Genomic DNA, 17,094 nt, shown 5'->3' with positions numbered 1-17,094 from the left:
AAGAACAATGCGACCCACACAGCCTGACTTAGGTGCGTAGTCTCCCTCTCCAATGAACGGAGACAGACAGGGGCCTTAAAATGCCACCCACAAGAGCCAGCATGCTAGGTGGGGACCCTCTAAACTAGCCAATGGGAGAGGCTAACAACAGGGGTGTGTCCTAAGATAAGTGCCTAAGACTTCATTGCTGGGGGGCACCTACCTCTTCTCAGCAATCCACGAATGCGAACCCACCTCCTGAGACATTTCTTCTGGGAATGAGTTAGGCACCGGCTGTGTTTCACACAACATGTGGGTCGGGGAGGTGGGAGTTGTTTTGATGCTGCTAGGCACTTCATAACTTTAAGCCAGTGCTAGCACACTTGCCTGGGATGTGGGGGACCCAGGTTCAGAGCCCCCCTCTTTGCCACAGGGGGAGAAAGGATTTAAACTGGGGTTAGTCGGTTTCTAGGTGGGTGCTGCAACCACTGAGCTATGGTACAATCTGAGGGTGGGATTCTTCAATCTTCCCTATTGCAGCTGGTTCACTGTGGGTAAATAATGAAGGAGCGACTGGAGCTGGGGGACTAGCCCCAGGAGCTCCCACCCCTCAGACAGGCTCCCTGACCACAGGACCCCAGAATAATTCTCACTTTCTGGCCAGTATCCATTTAAGTGTTTATCTACAGTGGAACAGTCACTGGGCCAGAGAGAGAAAGAGAATGTCTGTAGTCCAATGGTTTAGAGACCCACCTGAGCAGGGGGAGACCCTGGATCCACCCACTCTGTTCCCATCACTCTGTCAATATTTATCCCAAGTGGAACATCTTTAACAGGAGAGGCTGAAGGATCCTAACACTTGGCTTTTCTCTCCTCCCCCCCCCCCCCCAAACTCAACACCAGGAGGAATGTCTGAAGGGTAAAAACTTTGAATGGAGGAAGAGGGTCCTGGGCTGGAAGGCAATTCCAGCCTGTGTAATGAGGATTTGTAGCCGGCTTGTACTATCTGTCAGGGTGAGACACTGCTTGACTGAAATCCTATTTAGTTTGTGAACTCAGACTGCAAATGTATTTTTATTTCTTGATGTAAGCAGAGTCGGGATGACCTCTATCATGACATCTGGTGGTGAATTATGGCAAGTGTGGAAAAGAATTTCAGGGGCTGATTGTGTTTGCATAGGTACACCTACCCCACCTGACATAGACCACGGCAGCCTGGGATGGTTGTTTTGACAGCTGTGGGATCCCCAGTTTCTTTGTGGTTGGGGTGGGAGGAGTGGAGTGTGTTGTCACCCTGATTGTGTGGATGAGGAACTGTGAAACTGCTTTGTGACAGGGAGTCTCACCATCAATTGAGTGGCACTGGCTAGACAAGGGAGTGGGCTCCTTGTGTAAGCCACAGCACCAATTGCACCTCCTCCTCTTTCCACTGTTGATTATCAGAGCTGATTTTTGAGTCCCTTAAGAATCTAAGTTACAGGTTACTGAGCCTAACTCACTAAAAGCTGAAATCACTAAAGAGCTGTACTAGCTAGTGGGGGAGTATGAAGCTATATTGTGGAGCAGAGCAGTTGGTGGAGCGGAGCATTTTGTGGGACAGTTGGAGTGGCCTATGGAGTGAGTGAAGCCAAGCAGTTTGTGGGGATGGCTGGAGCGGATCACAGGACAGCTGGTGGAGCAGAGCAGTTTGTGGGGCGGTTGGAGCAGCCCACGGAGCAAGCAGAGCCAAGCAGTTTGCGGGGATGGCTGGAGCAGATCATGGGATGGCTGATGGAGCAGAGCAGCTGGCAGAGTGGAGTGGAGCTGAGCAGAGCTGAGCAGTTTGTGGGGAAGGCGGAAGAAGAATCCCACGGAGAGTCAGCCCTGGACCACGTAAGGTGCCCCTTTCTACCCAGGCTGGTGGGGGGAAAACCCCTGCAGATAAACTCTTGAACTCGGGCTGCGCTGACCCAGGACAGAGACTTTTGGGATGTGGGACTTTGGGACTGTGGGTGATTTGGGGGTTGCTGGACTCAAAAGCCCAGGGAAAAGGACACAGCCTCATTGAGGTGTTTTCCCAATTTAATGCTATGTTGTTTATCTCATGTTATTAAACATTTTCTGCTACACCGAGACTCTGTGCTTGCGAGAGAGGAAGTATTGCCTCTTTGAGGCGCCCAGGGGTGTGTGTAAGATTTTCCCAGGTCACTGGGTGGGGGCTCGAGCTGGTCTGCATTACGTTGTGGGGAAGGGACCCCTATGTATTGAACCCGCCCCCTGCTGCTATCAATTCGGCCTGGCAGAAGGGTTACATAGAGAAACCAGCTTTGATCTCTATGTTTACTACTTATAATGCCTTAAAATGATCTTTCAGTAGCTAATAAATTGCTTTTATATTTTCCCTAAAACCGTGTGTTTTGGTTGAAGTGCTTTGGAAATCTCAGGTCAGTTTGCAAAGGCTGGTGTGTGTGTCCTCTCCACATCAATGGAGGGGCAGACTGGGTGAAATGAACTGACATGGGCCAGGCGTCTGTGCAAGATGGTAAAGTTCTGGGGTGCATGGCTGAGGAGCTGGGGGGAATCAGCTGGAGCCTCTCTATTGTCGGTTCATGAGTGGCTGGGGGATCATTCATGTAGCTCAGTTTGGGGAGTCCCTGCCTGTGGATGGCTGAGTAAGTGCAGCACCTACCAGAGGTTTGTAGCTTGTCATCAGCATCACAGTGTGAGAGGTAGCTCAGGTTGTTGGGACAGAGGGCTCAGCGGTTCCACAGTCTGGGGACCCTGTCACAGTGATAAACACGCCTGTCTGAGCGGTGGGGGAGACACACAGTTCAAATCCTTCCTGGTAGAGAGGTGGGACTGAACTGGGGTTTCCCACTTTCCAGCTCAGTGCTTTAATCACTGGGCTAGAAGTTATAAGGTGGGCACCACCCTCTCTTCCATTGAACAGCTGTTTGAATGGGACCCAATCTGGGAGGCATGCTGGGAGGGTCAGGCCCCACATGCAAGATCAGCAACAGAATGCTGATTTTCCCCTGGTCCATGACTCACTTTGGGGCTTAGATGGGAGATAGGCACCTCACACTCCTAGCATGGGGCAGCAGTGTGCACAGCCAGAGGCAGAAACATAGGTTCCAAGGAATTTGTACCCTGAAAACAGGACATCCATCTTCCCCTTTCTGAACCCCAGCACCTGCACCCTGTCCCTGATTTCACCCATCAGCCCCTCTCCTTCCCCTACCTCGTGCCCCCCAACCCCCGTTTCACTCTCCTCTGGACACCTTTTGGCTCCTGCACAAATTCTGCCCATCCCACCCCTCCCACTTTCCTGTGTTAGCCCCCTTGTATTGCAGGAAGCAGATTGTTGTCTCAAATGAGGGCAGCGGCTTCAGGGGATGATTTTTTCTTATTCAAAGAATTTTATTCAATTAATCTTCAAAAGACTTTGGATTCTTAAAGGTTCAGTCTTGATAACAGGTGCTTCTCAGCCTCTAGGACAGTGATGGAGTCATAAGAGGATTCCTCTTGCGGTGTGCGTGGGGGGGCTGCTCCCTGGACAATGACAGACCACATATAGCAAGGGGGAGAGAGAGCCTGTATCTGCTCTGCCAGATTCTGTTTCCTGATGGTCCCTTGATGTTCAAGCCCCCACCCTCCACTATCTTGAGGTCCCACATTCTTACAAGTAACCCCTTGTGGCAAGATGTTGACAGATGTTTTGCTGCGTGTGTGTTCCCTCTGTGTGCCCCAGCCCTGCACAATGGATGCAGCTCAGTGGTGGGACTTTCCACTGCCACCTAGGCCAGCCAAAGATGCTCCCTCTGAGACACATCTTTATACAGTACCGGATTTACCATAGCACCAGGCTCAAGCTTACAAGGCCCCATAACACTCACTTCCTCCCCTCTCGCAGCACCACAGAAGCAGAGCCTCGGAGCAGCAGGGATCCAGCATGGGAACTGAGAACCCACAGGGCCCTGGCAGCTGAAGTTGCTTGGCCAGGTCCCTGCCTATAGAGTCGGCCCTGGAGCAGGGAAGGAACTACATTTCCCAGCATTCCTTTGGCCACTATCAACAGGAAAGGGATGGGGCAGAAACTGAGACCCTATGTGCTGCAGCTTGCTGTGAATGGAGAGCTTGTTATACAGACAACGCTACACAGGATCTTTTCAGGGGGCAAGATAAAGATGCCACATTTAATATGATAATTTGATTTATGATTAATAACTAATATCTTTCTCCTTATACACACATTATACCTATAAAAACACACACACACACCCCCATCAGATGTTCTGCAGCTGCTGCATAGTTACAAGTCTCGGACATAGCTTGAGTTCTTGGCTTGATTTTGCAGCTTGGGTTCGTAGCTTGTGGTGGCTAACTGGCCAGGAAAGCCGGGCACAAGGATGAGCTGGGTCTCTGCTGGGCATGCACCGATGCCCTTCCATGTTGGCAGCAGAATGTTACCCTCCAAAGTCTTCCATCTCACCCATCCTTTTTGTAGGCTTTAGTTTGAATCCAGAGTCTTTAAGTCTTGCTGTGTCACGCTGCCTCTGGGTTTGGTGATTGATCACCCGTCAATTGCAGACTTGACTTTCAGCCTGGGACCTGGCTTTGATCTTCCTTCTATTGTACCTTTTCTTTTTAGGGTGGACTCTTCTTACTTTGTTAGGGCTCTTTTCTGTATCTTCAGCCGGTGGGGTTTGAACTCTGTTTCATCAGGACAGGCTGGGGCTGGAGGTTGATTCCATCATCCATACATACCTCAGTCACACATCTAAACTAATAAGAGTACAGCAGGGTTTGCAAAAATGAAGGTTGGAGGAAGCTTTTACAAAATGGAGTGAGCGTTTTAAAATGGGATTTGAATTATAATATGGCAAACAGTGACCAGAAGTTACAATATAGACAAGTGTAGTGGATGGCAAACAGTGAACAGAAGTTACATTGATAAAGTGAACAATTAAAAACAATTTCATTTATCAGTTCTACAAGCTGGCTGCTAGAAGGGAGTGGCACTGTGAATGCGGAACATGTGTGCCCAAGGAGTAGAAGGCTTTGGCCCAGATATCCCCTTCAGCAGACTTCCCCAGACTGCATTAGGGATACTGGTGTGACTTCACCTTGCAGCCCCCAAAGAAGGACTAACTGGACAGTGCACCTCTCTATCAGAAGCCTAGCAAGGGAGGTATGTGGATCCCACCAGGAGAAGTTAAAACGAAAAGTACGGGAGGGGAGGCTGTACTAGAAGACCTGGGCAGCTTTAGATACAGTACAGGAGGATTTCCACTTCTGAGCCATGGAAGCAGAAATGGATTTTTCCTTTCCAGATTTATCTAATATTCACAAAGGGAATCTAGCGCCTGCTTTCCAGATCTGAACACCCTCAAAATTCAGGAGTGCTCAAGCTCAGTTTTGCAGCTGTTACTTCATGTCTCCCAAATCAAATACGCTGATCCACTGTAACTTGCTGTAGAAAAAGTGGGACATAGTTGAGCAACAAATGCTGAGGTCTTCCCAGTGCTAACTAGGACTGGAATTGCTATTTTCAACAGCCATTGCCTTTTTTGTTTGTTTGTTTTGTTTGTTTAAAAAGAAGACCGTGATATTGCATTGGCAAATTCCCCACAGAAATGAAGAGTGGAAGAAAAAAATTAACAAAGGCACCTCAACTTTTCCTAATTTATGTAGAACAGTATAAGGATCAGATATTCTCCAATCACAGAAGCTGAAAATTGTTCCACTTTATTGCAGTTCTGTAACCATGCGGGACCAGTCCTGTCTGTGTTCTGTGCACATCCAAAGTTCCTGCTGAATTCAGAAGTGCCTTGCTTTTGTGACCATCCCACCTGCTATTTTCAGCCCTGGTAAGCGAAGCAGGTTTACATTTAGTAATTGGGCAGGAGGCCTCTCAGAAAGCGTTAGGTGTTGTAGGAGGTGTTGCTTATTCACTAGGTAATGTGAGACCTTCCTGTTACAATAGTAAACCAGTGCAGCATAGAATGCACTTTGCTCCTAGAGTCTAGAATGGGGTCCTTTGCTTCTATACACAGCCCATTAAAGACAATGAAAAGATTCCTACTCACTTCAACAGGCTTTGGACAGAACTGGTTATACACAGGGTAACTCCACTGTCTTCACAGGGTCCTGGTCCCTGTAGCAAAGAGGGGGGCTCTGAACCTGGGTCCCCCACATCTCAGCCTTGGACGTTTGAGCCTTTCAAGAAATGCTGTTCCCTGTTCAGGACACTGGAGCATGTTCAATAACAGCAAAGTAGCAAATGCTAATGGGAAGCAGATTCTGATCCAGTGGAATCACCTGTGAGTAGCAGCCCAGTGCTTCTGCTCTGCCCCCTGCCTGCAACACCCAGCCTGGGAAGGGGGAGAGGGGCCCACACTGCAACCGTGCAGGGTCCAGGCTGGGGAATGGGGGTGAAGGACACACACACGCACATTGAGGGTGGTAAGGGCAGCTCAGACATCAAATGACCAGAAAACACAATATAATCTTAAAACAAAACAATCCATGATGTTGGGGCTAATTTTGTGATTTCTCTTGGGGACGGGGCAGAAGCTGACTCATGAAGAGCCCCACAGGGGCCACTGAAACAGGGGAGCAACTTTGGCTTAATCTCAGGACTTCAACAGCCTGTGCCGAGGTCTGCACCAGCCCCTGCAGCCACTGAGCAGGGAAGTCACAACTGCCTCTCCTCTATCCCTTTGCCAGCACAAGAGTGAATCTGGCCTGTTGAGCCAACCAGCTCCTGCCTCAGTTTCCACATCTATAAAATACATTTATTTTTATTCCTGTTACAGTCTATGGAGGACGAGGCCACATTGTGCTGAGCTCTGTGCAAACACTGAGTAAATAGCCCCAAAGAGCTCACAGTGCAGGGCGTTTCAGTCACGTCAAAGGATCCAATGTGTGTAAAGCTACTTTGCAGTGGAGTCTTGGCAGGATCTGGGTCTAGGTTAGGAGAAGCTGCCATGGGAGGATGAGAGAAACAAACTGGGGGTGGAGGGGCAGGGGAGGATGAGGTAACGTGAAATCTCCCCTGTCTTTCTTAAGATGGCTGTGAGGTTTAGTGGCTGTTGATTCAGCAGCTTTGAGGTATCTAAACAAAAGAGGAATTAGAAGTGCAAGGGCTCAGATTAATTTGTATCTGGCCTCTTTAGAAAGCTCACACTTTAGGGCCCTGATCTTGCCAAGAGTCAAAGTTTCTGTCATGTCAAAGGATCCAATGTGTGTAAAACTACTTTGCACTGGAGTCTTGGCAGGATCTGGGTCTAGGTTGAGAGAAACAAATGAGGGGGGGGGGCATGGACAGTCAGGGCGTGGGGAGGTAACAGGAAATTTTTCCCACAGTTAGTATTTCTTAAGTTGGCTGTGAGGTTTAGTGGCTGTTGATTCAGCAGCTTTGAGATGCCAAACGAAAGAGGAAATAGAAGTGCAAAGTTCAGATTAATTTTTGTCAGGCCTCTTTAGAGTGCATGTATCCCTGTGTAATAATTAGAACATTAACATAGATCAGTTAATGGTGATGATACCATTGTAAATGTCACAGAATTAAATCTTATTGATCCTTTTATTCCCTCCACTCTGCCATGTGAAGTGGAGAAGAACAGTGGGAGATCTCTGGCATCACACAAAAAGGGTGAGGTTTCAGCGGGTGTTTGTTTATATTTAAATGAAGAGAAAATTCCCATGGAAACATCTTCACTAAAGAAACATGAACAACAACTCAAAGACACTAAATAATCAGAAACATTTTCACTGACTAGCACCCAAACACCTTATCTCAGCCCATACAAGTCCCAGATTCTTATTAAAGATCTCTGTCTGTCTGTCTGTCCCTCTCTGTCTTTTTCTCTCTCATAAATAAAACACCATTACATCAGTTAAAAATTCAAGGATATTTAAAGCTGAATCCAATAATCAGCTCCATCAGCACTGGTTCGGCTTTGGTGCCTTTCTTATTATGGATATATTATTAGGCTAGAAGACCAAGGAATTCCCAAGCATGTTTACCACGTTTGCCAAAAGCTTTGGCTCACCACTGATGGACACAAACTGAATATCCAGCTGGGCTACGTTAAAGACTTAGCTAGAGATTGATTTGGGGATGTTTAGTCTGCAATTTGGCCACATCTCTTTGGGATTTGCCATGACCATATGTCCATTAAGAGTGGGGATGTCATTACAAACACGACAGCATGAAATCTCATCTTCCTCCTCCTCCCTCCCACCTCCCAGATGCCCCACCATCTGAACTGGAGAGAAAAGGGGGGAACCCATCAGATCACACAGACATGGTGAGACTCCAGAGGGAGATTTCCTTTCTAGGAAGAGAAAATCCCCATGGAAACATTGTAATGAACATGCAGATAAAGTAACAAGTCCAACATACCCCTCTAACAATAAACACACCATGAAGATCTGAAACCCAAGTCACACAAACAATCCTGAAACCAGCTTCATTGCTCAGTTCATGCTTTTGACGAGGAACAGAAATATTTTCACTGTCCACATCCAGACACTCTTAATTGTGCCCTGGGGTTCTGTGAGGCTTTCACGTGCCTGTTTCATATTAAATCCAGAGGAACAAGTGAAGTGACGGAGTCTGTCCCATGGATCTTCTCCAGCATCAGTCCTTTCCCTTGGGCTGGGCTTTTTGTGATCCTTCCCTTCATGTAGCTCACTTCTTCATGGGTTGGGGAAAAGCTTTCCCTGCAGTGCTGCCATGAATGTGATGCTAGATCCAGACACGGCTCATTCCATCCTCACTGTGTCTGAGTATCAGAAAAGTGTGAAAAGAGGAGATGTGTTGCAGGATCTGCCTGAAAATCCAGAGATTTGATGCACATCACTGTGTGCTGGGCTGTGAGGGATTCAATTTTGGGAGACATTACTGGGAGGTGGAGTGTGGGAGGGGACCCTGGGCTGTGGGGTCACCAGAGAGTCTGTGAGGCGGAAGGGCCAGAACAACCCTAACCCTGCTGAGGTGATCTGGGCTGTGAGGCAGTGTGGGGTCAGTTCTAGGGTCATCATGTTACCCTGGATCTGAGCGGGGGGGGGTGTACTTCAGATTTTGATCTAGCTACGTGCAACCATTTTATGTGCATTCAGTCACCAGGAATTAATAAAATAGAACACTGCATCGTTAAGGGTTAATTTGAAAAACAGGCTTTTAGAGTCAAGGTCAAAACTGTCTGGCAGTTTCTGCTAATCAGAATGGGAGGAGGGGAAAGAAAAGTCAACAACTGAGACTGAAAATCTTGGTGGATGAAAACCTCGACTTCAGGCACCTTTGATATAGAAGTATTGTTATGATTAAGATTGTTAGCAATGCTTGTTGATATTTTATTGAAAGATTATTGAAAGTTAGCAAAAGTGATGATTTAGTTGGGGTCACTATGATCTATGTGTTTTGTAAAAGTTAGTTATAAAAAATTAGCTAATACAGCGTATTTTGGAGCAGTCCTCTGTAGCCATCTTGAGAGATGTTTTTCCTGTCACCTTTTCTCCCCCGAGGGTGAGTACCTGGACGGTGCAAACTCGCTGTTAAGTACTCAGTGCTGTTCCAGATGTTAGGTAAATATTTGGGATGTTCTAAACCTATTGCTTGTGTCTCTGTGTGCTTAAATCTAATAAACTGCAGTTTTAGATAGAGCAGACTTACCTGCATTCATCCTTTATCAGACAGAATTGTTGTGTTCCCGTTGATTTATTCCTGAGTGAAATAGTTAAGTTGCCCCTGCTGTGGGTTCTGAAAACCCCAGGTAACAATCATAAACCTTCTTACACAGCTTCTACCTCTCCCATAGTTTGGCTCCCTCAGTAACTTGCTCTCTTCTCTAGGCTTACCCAAAACCTGTCTCTAAGAGCTGTGTGTTAGGGAGAGTGGCTGTGAGACTGGAGGGCACAGAGGGAAGGCAAGTACTAGAATGTTTGTTTGTTTCTCTGTGGGGAATTTTTTAAAAAATATATTATTATTCTAAAACCTGACAGACAGCCTTTTAAATTAAATCTGCCACCTCCTCCCCCAGATGTTCCACCATCTGAAGTGGAGTGGCTCTTCTCCAATGCCATATCTTCCCCTCGTCTTGTTGACATTCCCTCGAGGTCGAGGATGATCTCTTTCACGTTTTATTTTTATGGGTCCTTTGGTGACTGAGGAGTTTGATCCTTGAGCCACAAGCTCATTGGCAGATGTCGCAGGTGGTGTTGGAAGTCAGGGTTGGGCCATTGTTGCTGCATGAGAGTTGTCTGTCCTTTCTTTTCTGGTGTTTTTCTTAGACCATCACAAAAAGCAATTTTCCTCAAAAATGGACATTCCTTCTCTGACAAGTCTTTGCCAGTTATCCATGCCCTGGGCTACTGTCTCCCAGTGTGTGGTGTCAATGCCACATCTCTTGATGTTTCTCTTTTCAGTTGTTCTTGCGCTGCAGAAATGAGACCTGACTCAGCAAAGGGTTTTTTGACTCATCTTTTCTCCTGGATCCTTCCTTCTCCTCCAAAGATGAGTTGGAACCCAAATTCAGGATGGAATCACCTAAAGTAATTTATGAGGGGTTAGAAGTCTAAACCTGGGTATTTAGTCAGTACCAGATCTTCCCTTCCCTTTCCTTTGGGGAATTGGAAGCCCATGCCCACAACCATATGGTTTTCTTCAGGAGCAATTTGTACTTTGCTGCATCCACCATTCTACCCTCCTAATGCCTCTCTAATAGGTTTTCCTCCTCTCTGTCTCTGCTTATAACACATTTGTCTTGCTCATTTTGGGCCAGATTATGGCCCTACAAGAGTTCTGCTTGTTTATGTATCCAGAGACAGCCCCATATTATAACTTCTGAGTGATCTTTATCTGGAGGTATTATGACTGTGATGTGTTTTTGTAAATATCACCATTTCCAGCTTGTTCTAGGATAGCACCATTGTTTGATATACAGTCAGAATTCTAGATTCCTAATGCTGGTCTGTAATTTCTCTGTAAAGTTGTAGTCTGAGCCCTGGTCTACACTATCAAATTACTTTGATATAATTTACTTGGCTATGGGGCATGACTAATCCGCACCCTGAGCAATGTAGTGATACTGAACTACGCTTCTCTCACCAACATAGCAACTGCCTCTTGTGGAGGTGGAGTTATTAAGATGACTGGAGAGCTCTTTTCTGGCAGCTTACAGCATCTTCACCAGAAGCACTACAGAGGCACCACTGTACATTTGTAGTGTAGACCTGCCCTCAGTCTTTTCAGCACAGACAGTCGGGGCTTCAATTTTCAGATGATACTGGCATTTAAAAAATGACATTTACTCTAAACTCCATGTTAGCATTGTAAAGGTATTATTATTACTATTCCTAATTATCCACAGGTGATTTTTTATTCTGATAAGATGTAAATAGTCATTATTAATTATTTATTTTTATTATTATTTTATTATTCTATATCTGTGATATTTAGTATAGTTCACAAAAAATGAAGAACAAGAGTCCCTTCAAAATCACTACTGTATTCAGGTAATTTAGGCACTTGAATATTTTAATCTGCTAGTAATTATACTTCTACGGAAGCAGGATTGTGGCTGTTTCTTTCAGAGAAGACATATCTACTCACATGACAGTGTTTGCAATGATTTCAACTTCCCAATTCCTCTAGTACTTCTACTTTCAAAGGCAGTACCCGAAAGAGAAAATCACATTTACCAGTTTGGAACAAAACCAGGATTTGTCCAAAAAACTGTAAGGAGAGACTACAATAACCCTCTGCAGCTATTTTATAGCTGGAAGTAGCTGTGCAAATTGATACAATGGAACGATCTTTAGAATATAAACTATCAGTAACCAGATGAGGATTTTGGAAGGCCAGGTCACACCCTAATGGTTATAGAACTTTTCAGATCAGGTAAATGAACTTTGGCTGCTTGAAAACCATTGAACTAAATGGCTCTATTTATATAATCCTTAACAGCCATTGATTTTTGTGCATGGATTGTTAATACAAAGATTTGATAATCCTAAAAGAATTTGTTTTACTCTTTATGGAGATACTATGTTACATGTACAATGTAAAATGATATATATATTCAAAATGCATTTCAGATCACTTTCCTAGCATCGCAACACCATCGTTACTGCACTTTGACTTAGCAATTCATTTATATTGTTGTTGTGCTTTATTCAAGAACACTGGGCCAGACCCTGCACCCAGTGAAGGTAAAGGAAGATTTGTAACAAAATAAATACCTGTCTTTAGAATGCTGAAAGAAACATAGAGCTGCAAACCCAGCTGCCATCACTATCATTTCCTGCCTATTGTCACTAATTTTCTTGCTTTTTCTTGGGGTGGAGGTGGGTGCACTGAATCCTCTTGTTCTGATATTTTGAATGGGAAAAATGTCCAATTATATCCAGAATGAAACAGAAAAGTGCATCCTTTACTCATTTTAAAATCAGTGGGAATTAAGAATGTGCCTTAAGTTAAACAACTGTTTTTAGTGTGTTCTTGAATAGGGGTGGACTTCATTGCTGAATTGGAATCAGAATCTTCAATGTGATTACACAGTGAGGGGATGTCTACATGTTTAACTTGGTATGGGTTTTGTGTATATGTGTTAACTGATCTGCAACAGCTGTTGAGTTATCAATTCCTTAAACACAGATTCCAACAAAAGGAGTTGGTCAACATCAGGGCTGGCCTTAGGGAAAATGGTGCCCTGCGTGAACTTGTATTTTGGCACCTCCCCACATCACCTCTGGCCCCCACTGGCTACACAGGCTTCCGCACCCCCTGCCATCACCTCTGGACCCTGCTGCCTCCCCCGAATGCTCAGTAACTGCCCCAAACTGTTTTTTTCCTTTCTTCTGTGCATGTAGTAGATAGACCCCTCCTCTGCAAAGCAGCTGCATAGCATTCTGGGAATCATGCTGTTGGGACTAATAGCTGCAAATGGCCCACACTGAGGAATTCATAGAATTGTAGGACTGGAAGGAACCTCGAGAGGTCATCTTGTCCAGTCTCCTGCACTCATGGCAGGATCAAGCATTATCTAGACCATCCCTGACAGGTGTTTGCCTAACCTGTTCTTAAAAATTTCCACTGATGGAGATTCCACAATCTCCCTAGGCAATATATTCCAGTGCTTAACCACCGTGGCAGTTAGGAATTTTTTCCTAATGTCCAACCTAAACCTCCCTTGCTGTAATTTAAGCCCATTGTTTTTTGTCCTATCCTCACAGATGAAGGAGAACAATTTTTTTCTCTCTTCCTTGTAACAATCTTTTAGGTACTTGAAAACAGTTATCATGTCCCCTCTCAGTCTTCTCTTTTCCAGACTAAACAAACCCAATTCTTTCAATATTCCCTCATAGGTCATGTTTTCTAGACCTTTAATCATTTTTATTGCTCTTCTCTGGACTTTCTCCAATTTGTCCACATCTTTCCTGAAACGTGGCATCCAGAACTGGACACAATACTCCAGTTGAGGCCTAATCAAGCACGGAGTAGAGCAGAAGAATTATTTCTTGTGTCTTGCTTACAATACTCCTGCTAATATCCCAGATTGATGTTTGCTTTTTTTGCAACAGTGTTACACTGTTGACTCATATTTAGCTTGTGGTCCACTATGACCCCCTTTCCATAGTACTTCTTCCTAGGCAGTCATTTTCCATTTTGTATGTGTGCAACTGATTGTTCTTTCCTAAGTGGAGTACTTTGCATTTGTCCTTATTGAATTTCATCCTATTTACTTCAGACCATTTCTCCAGTTTGTCCAGATCATTTTGAATTTTAATCCTATCCCCCAACACACTTGCAACCCCTTCCAGCTTGGTATTGTCTGCAAACTTTATAAGTGTACTCTCTATGCCATTATCTAAATCATTGATGAAGATATTGAACAGAACCTGACCCAGAACTGATTCCTGCAGGACCCCACTCGTTATGCCCTTCCATCGTGACTGTGAACCATTGATAACTACTCTCTGGGAATGGTTTTTCAACCAGTTTTGCACCCATCTTATAGTAGCTCCATCTAGGTTGCATTTCCCTAGTTTGTTTATGAGAACGTGATGGGAGACAGTATAAAAAACTTTACTAAAGTCAAGATATACCACAGTCGGCCACTTCCCTCCTATCCACAAGGCTTGTTACTCTGTCAAAGAAAGCTGTCAGGTTGGTTTGACTTCATTTGTTCTTGACAAATCCATGCTAACTGTTACTTATCACCTCATTATCTTCCAGATGTTTACAAACTGATTGCTTAATTATTTGCTCCATTATCTTTCCTGGTACAGAAGTTAAGCTGACTGGTCTGTAATTCCCTGGGTTGTCCTTATTTCCCTTTTTATAGATTGACACTTTTTTGCCCTTTTCCAGTATTCTGGAATCGCTCCTGTCTTCCATGAGTTTTCGAGGATAATCGCTAATGGCTCAGATATCTCCTCAGTCAGCTCCTTGAGTATTCTGGGAGGCATTTCATCAGGTCCTGGTGACTTGTAGACATCTAATTTGTCTCAGTAATTTTTAACTTGTTCTTTCCCTATTTTGCCTCTGATCCTACCTCATTTTCACTGGCATTCACTGTGTTAGACGTGCAGTCACCACCAACTTTCTTGGTGAAAATTGGAACAAAGACATCATTTAGCACTTCTGCTATTCCCACACTTTCTGTTATTATTTCTCCCCATTGAATAACAGGCCTATCCTGTCCTTGGTTTTCTTCTTGCTTCTGAAGTATTTGTAGAATGTTACTCTTTATGTCTCTAGCTAGTTTGATTTCATTTTGTGTCTTGGCCTCTCTAATTTTGCCCCTACATACTTGTGTTATTTGTTGATATTCATCCTTTATAATTTGACCTAGTTTCCACTTTTTGTAGGACTCTTTTTTGATTTTTAGGTCATTGAAGATCTCCTGGTTAAGTCAGGGTGGCCTCTTGCCATACTTCCTATCTTTCCTACGCAGTGATATAGTTTGCTCTTTGGCCTGTAATAATGTCTCTTTGAAAAACTGCCAACTCTATTGAATTGTTTTCCCACTTAGACTTGCTTCCCATGGGATCTTACCACCAATTCCCTGAATTTGCTAAAGTCTGCCTGTCAAGGCTAATTCCCCACTCTGGCACTTTGAGTGCAGAAGATGGGGGCCTGCAAGGATTCTAAAGATGAAACTATAATAAAGAACAATATCATCAAACATATAGATGGCCATAATTTGTTGAGAAAGATTCAACATGGTTTTAGTAAAGGGAAATCATGCCTCACCAATCTACTAGAATTCTTTGAGGGGATCAACAATCATGTGGACTGAGGGGATCCAGTGGATATAGTGTTCTTAGATTTTCAGAAACCCTTTGACAAGGTCCTTACCAAAGGGTCTTATGCAAAGTAAACTAACACGGGATAAGAAGGAAGGTGCTCTCATGGATTGTTAACTGGTTAAAAGATAGGAAACAAAGAGTAGGTATAAATGGTCAGTTTTCAGAAAGGAGAGAGGTAAATAGTGGAGTCCCCCAGGGGTCTGTTCTGGAACCAATCCTATTCAACATAGTCATAAATGATCTGGAAAAAGAGGTAAACAATAAGGTGGCAAAATTTGCAGCTGATATAAAATTACTAAAGATAGTTAAGACCCAGGCAGACTGCAAAGAATTACAAAAAGATCTCTCAAAACTGGGTGACTGGGCAACAAAATGGCAGATGAAATTTAATGTTGATAAATGCAAAGTAATACACACTGGAAAGCATAATCCCAACTATCCACTCAATGTTCAGCGGCAGTCAAAAAAACAGACAGAATGCTGGGAATTATTAAGACAGGGATAGATAATAGGACAGAAAATATCATGTTGCCTCTATATAACCCATGGTACACCCACATCTTGAATACTGCATGCAGATGTGTTCGCCCCATCTCAACAAAAGATATATTGGAATTGGAAAAGGTTCAGAAAAGAGCAACAAAAATTATTAGGGGTATGGAACGGCTGCCATATGAGGAGAGACTAATAAGACTGGGACTTGTCAGCTTGGAAAAGAGATGGCTAAGGGGAGATATGATTGAGGTCTATAAAATCATGACTGGTGTAGAGAAAGTAGATAAGGAAGTGTTGTTTACTATTTTTCATAACACAAGAACAAATGAAATTAATAGGCAGCAGGTTTAAAACACATAAAAGGAAGTATTTCTTCACACAATGCAGAGTCAACCTGTGAAACTCCTTGCCAGAGGATGTTGTGAAGGCCAAGACCATAACAAGGTTCAAAAAAGAACTAGATAAATTCATGGAGGATAGATCCATCAATGGCTATTAGCCAGGATGGGCAGGAATGGTGTCCTTAGCCTCTGTTTGCCAGAAGCTGGGAATGAGTGACCAGGGATGGATCATTTGATGATTACCGGTTCTGTTCATTCCTTCTGGGGCACCTGGCACTGGCCATTGTCGGAAGACAGGATACTGGGCTAGATGGACCTTTGGTCTGACCCAGTAGGGCCATTCTTATGTTTTTATTAATACTGGCCCTCCAGGCTTGTATTAAACTCCCAAGGTTACTGCTTTTCTCTGACCGTGGATGGGTAGATGCTGCCATCACCCACCTGCAAAAACCCCTTTGAGAACCCAGGAAGGCGCACTTCGGAATTCCTTCCTGTGGGGCACCCTCAAGCCCTTTCACCCTCCCTCTAGGGAAGAGCTGAGAAAGAAAACAAAGGAAATCATCTGTTGCCACCAGCTAATTAAACAACATGTGTACAAACCTCTTAGAACACAAAATCCAATCCTGTTCTTAAAAAAAGGAAATTTTATTAAAAACAACAAGAAAGAAAATGCATTTGAGACTCAAGCTATTGATAGATTTTTTAAAAACCATGTACAAAAATTCAGCATAAAAATAACCTTCTTGAGGTCCAGCTTAAAGGTTACAAGCAAAACAAAAGCATTTGGGGTTAGCACAGAGGAGTCAACAAGCCATAAAGAAATAAACAGAGATCAGCCTAATTGTGTCTTCCTAGACATTTCCTGATCTACTGGGGTGTTAAATGAGTAGTTTCTAGGTATGATTTGATGATTTTTCATATCTGGCCCAAAGCTTTTTATAGCATAGTTCCAGCCCTGTCTCTGCTCTCTGGGAGAACA

Source organism: Mauremys reevesii, unplaced genomic scaffold (genome assembly GCF_016161935.1).
Source record: "Mauremys reevesii isolate NIE-2019 unplaced genomic scaffold, ASM1616193v1 Contig13, whole genome shotgun sequence".
Taxonomy (NCBI): Eukaryota; Metazoa; Chordata; order Testudines; family Geoemydidae; genus Mauremys; species Mauremys reevesii.
Note: the sequence above shows the minus strand (reverse complement) of the source record.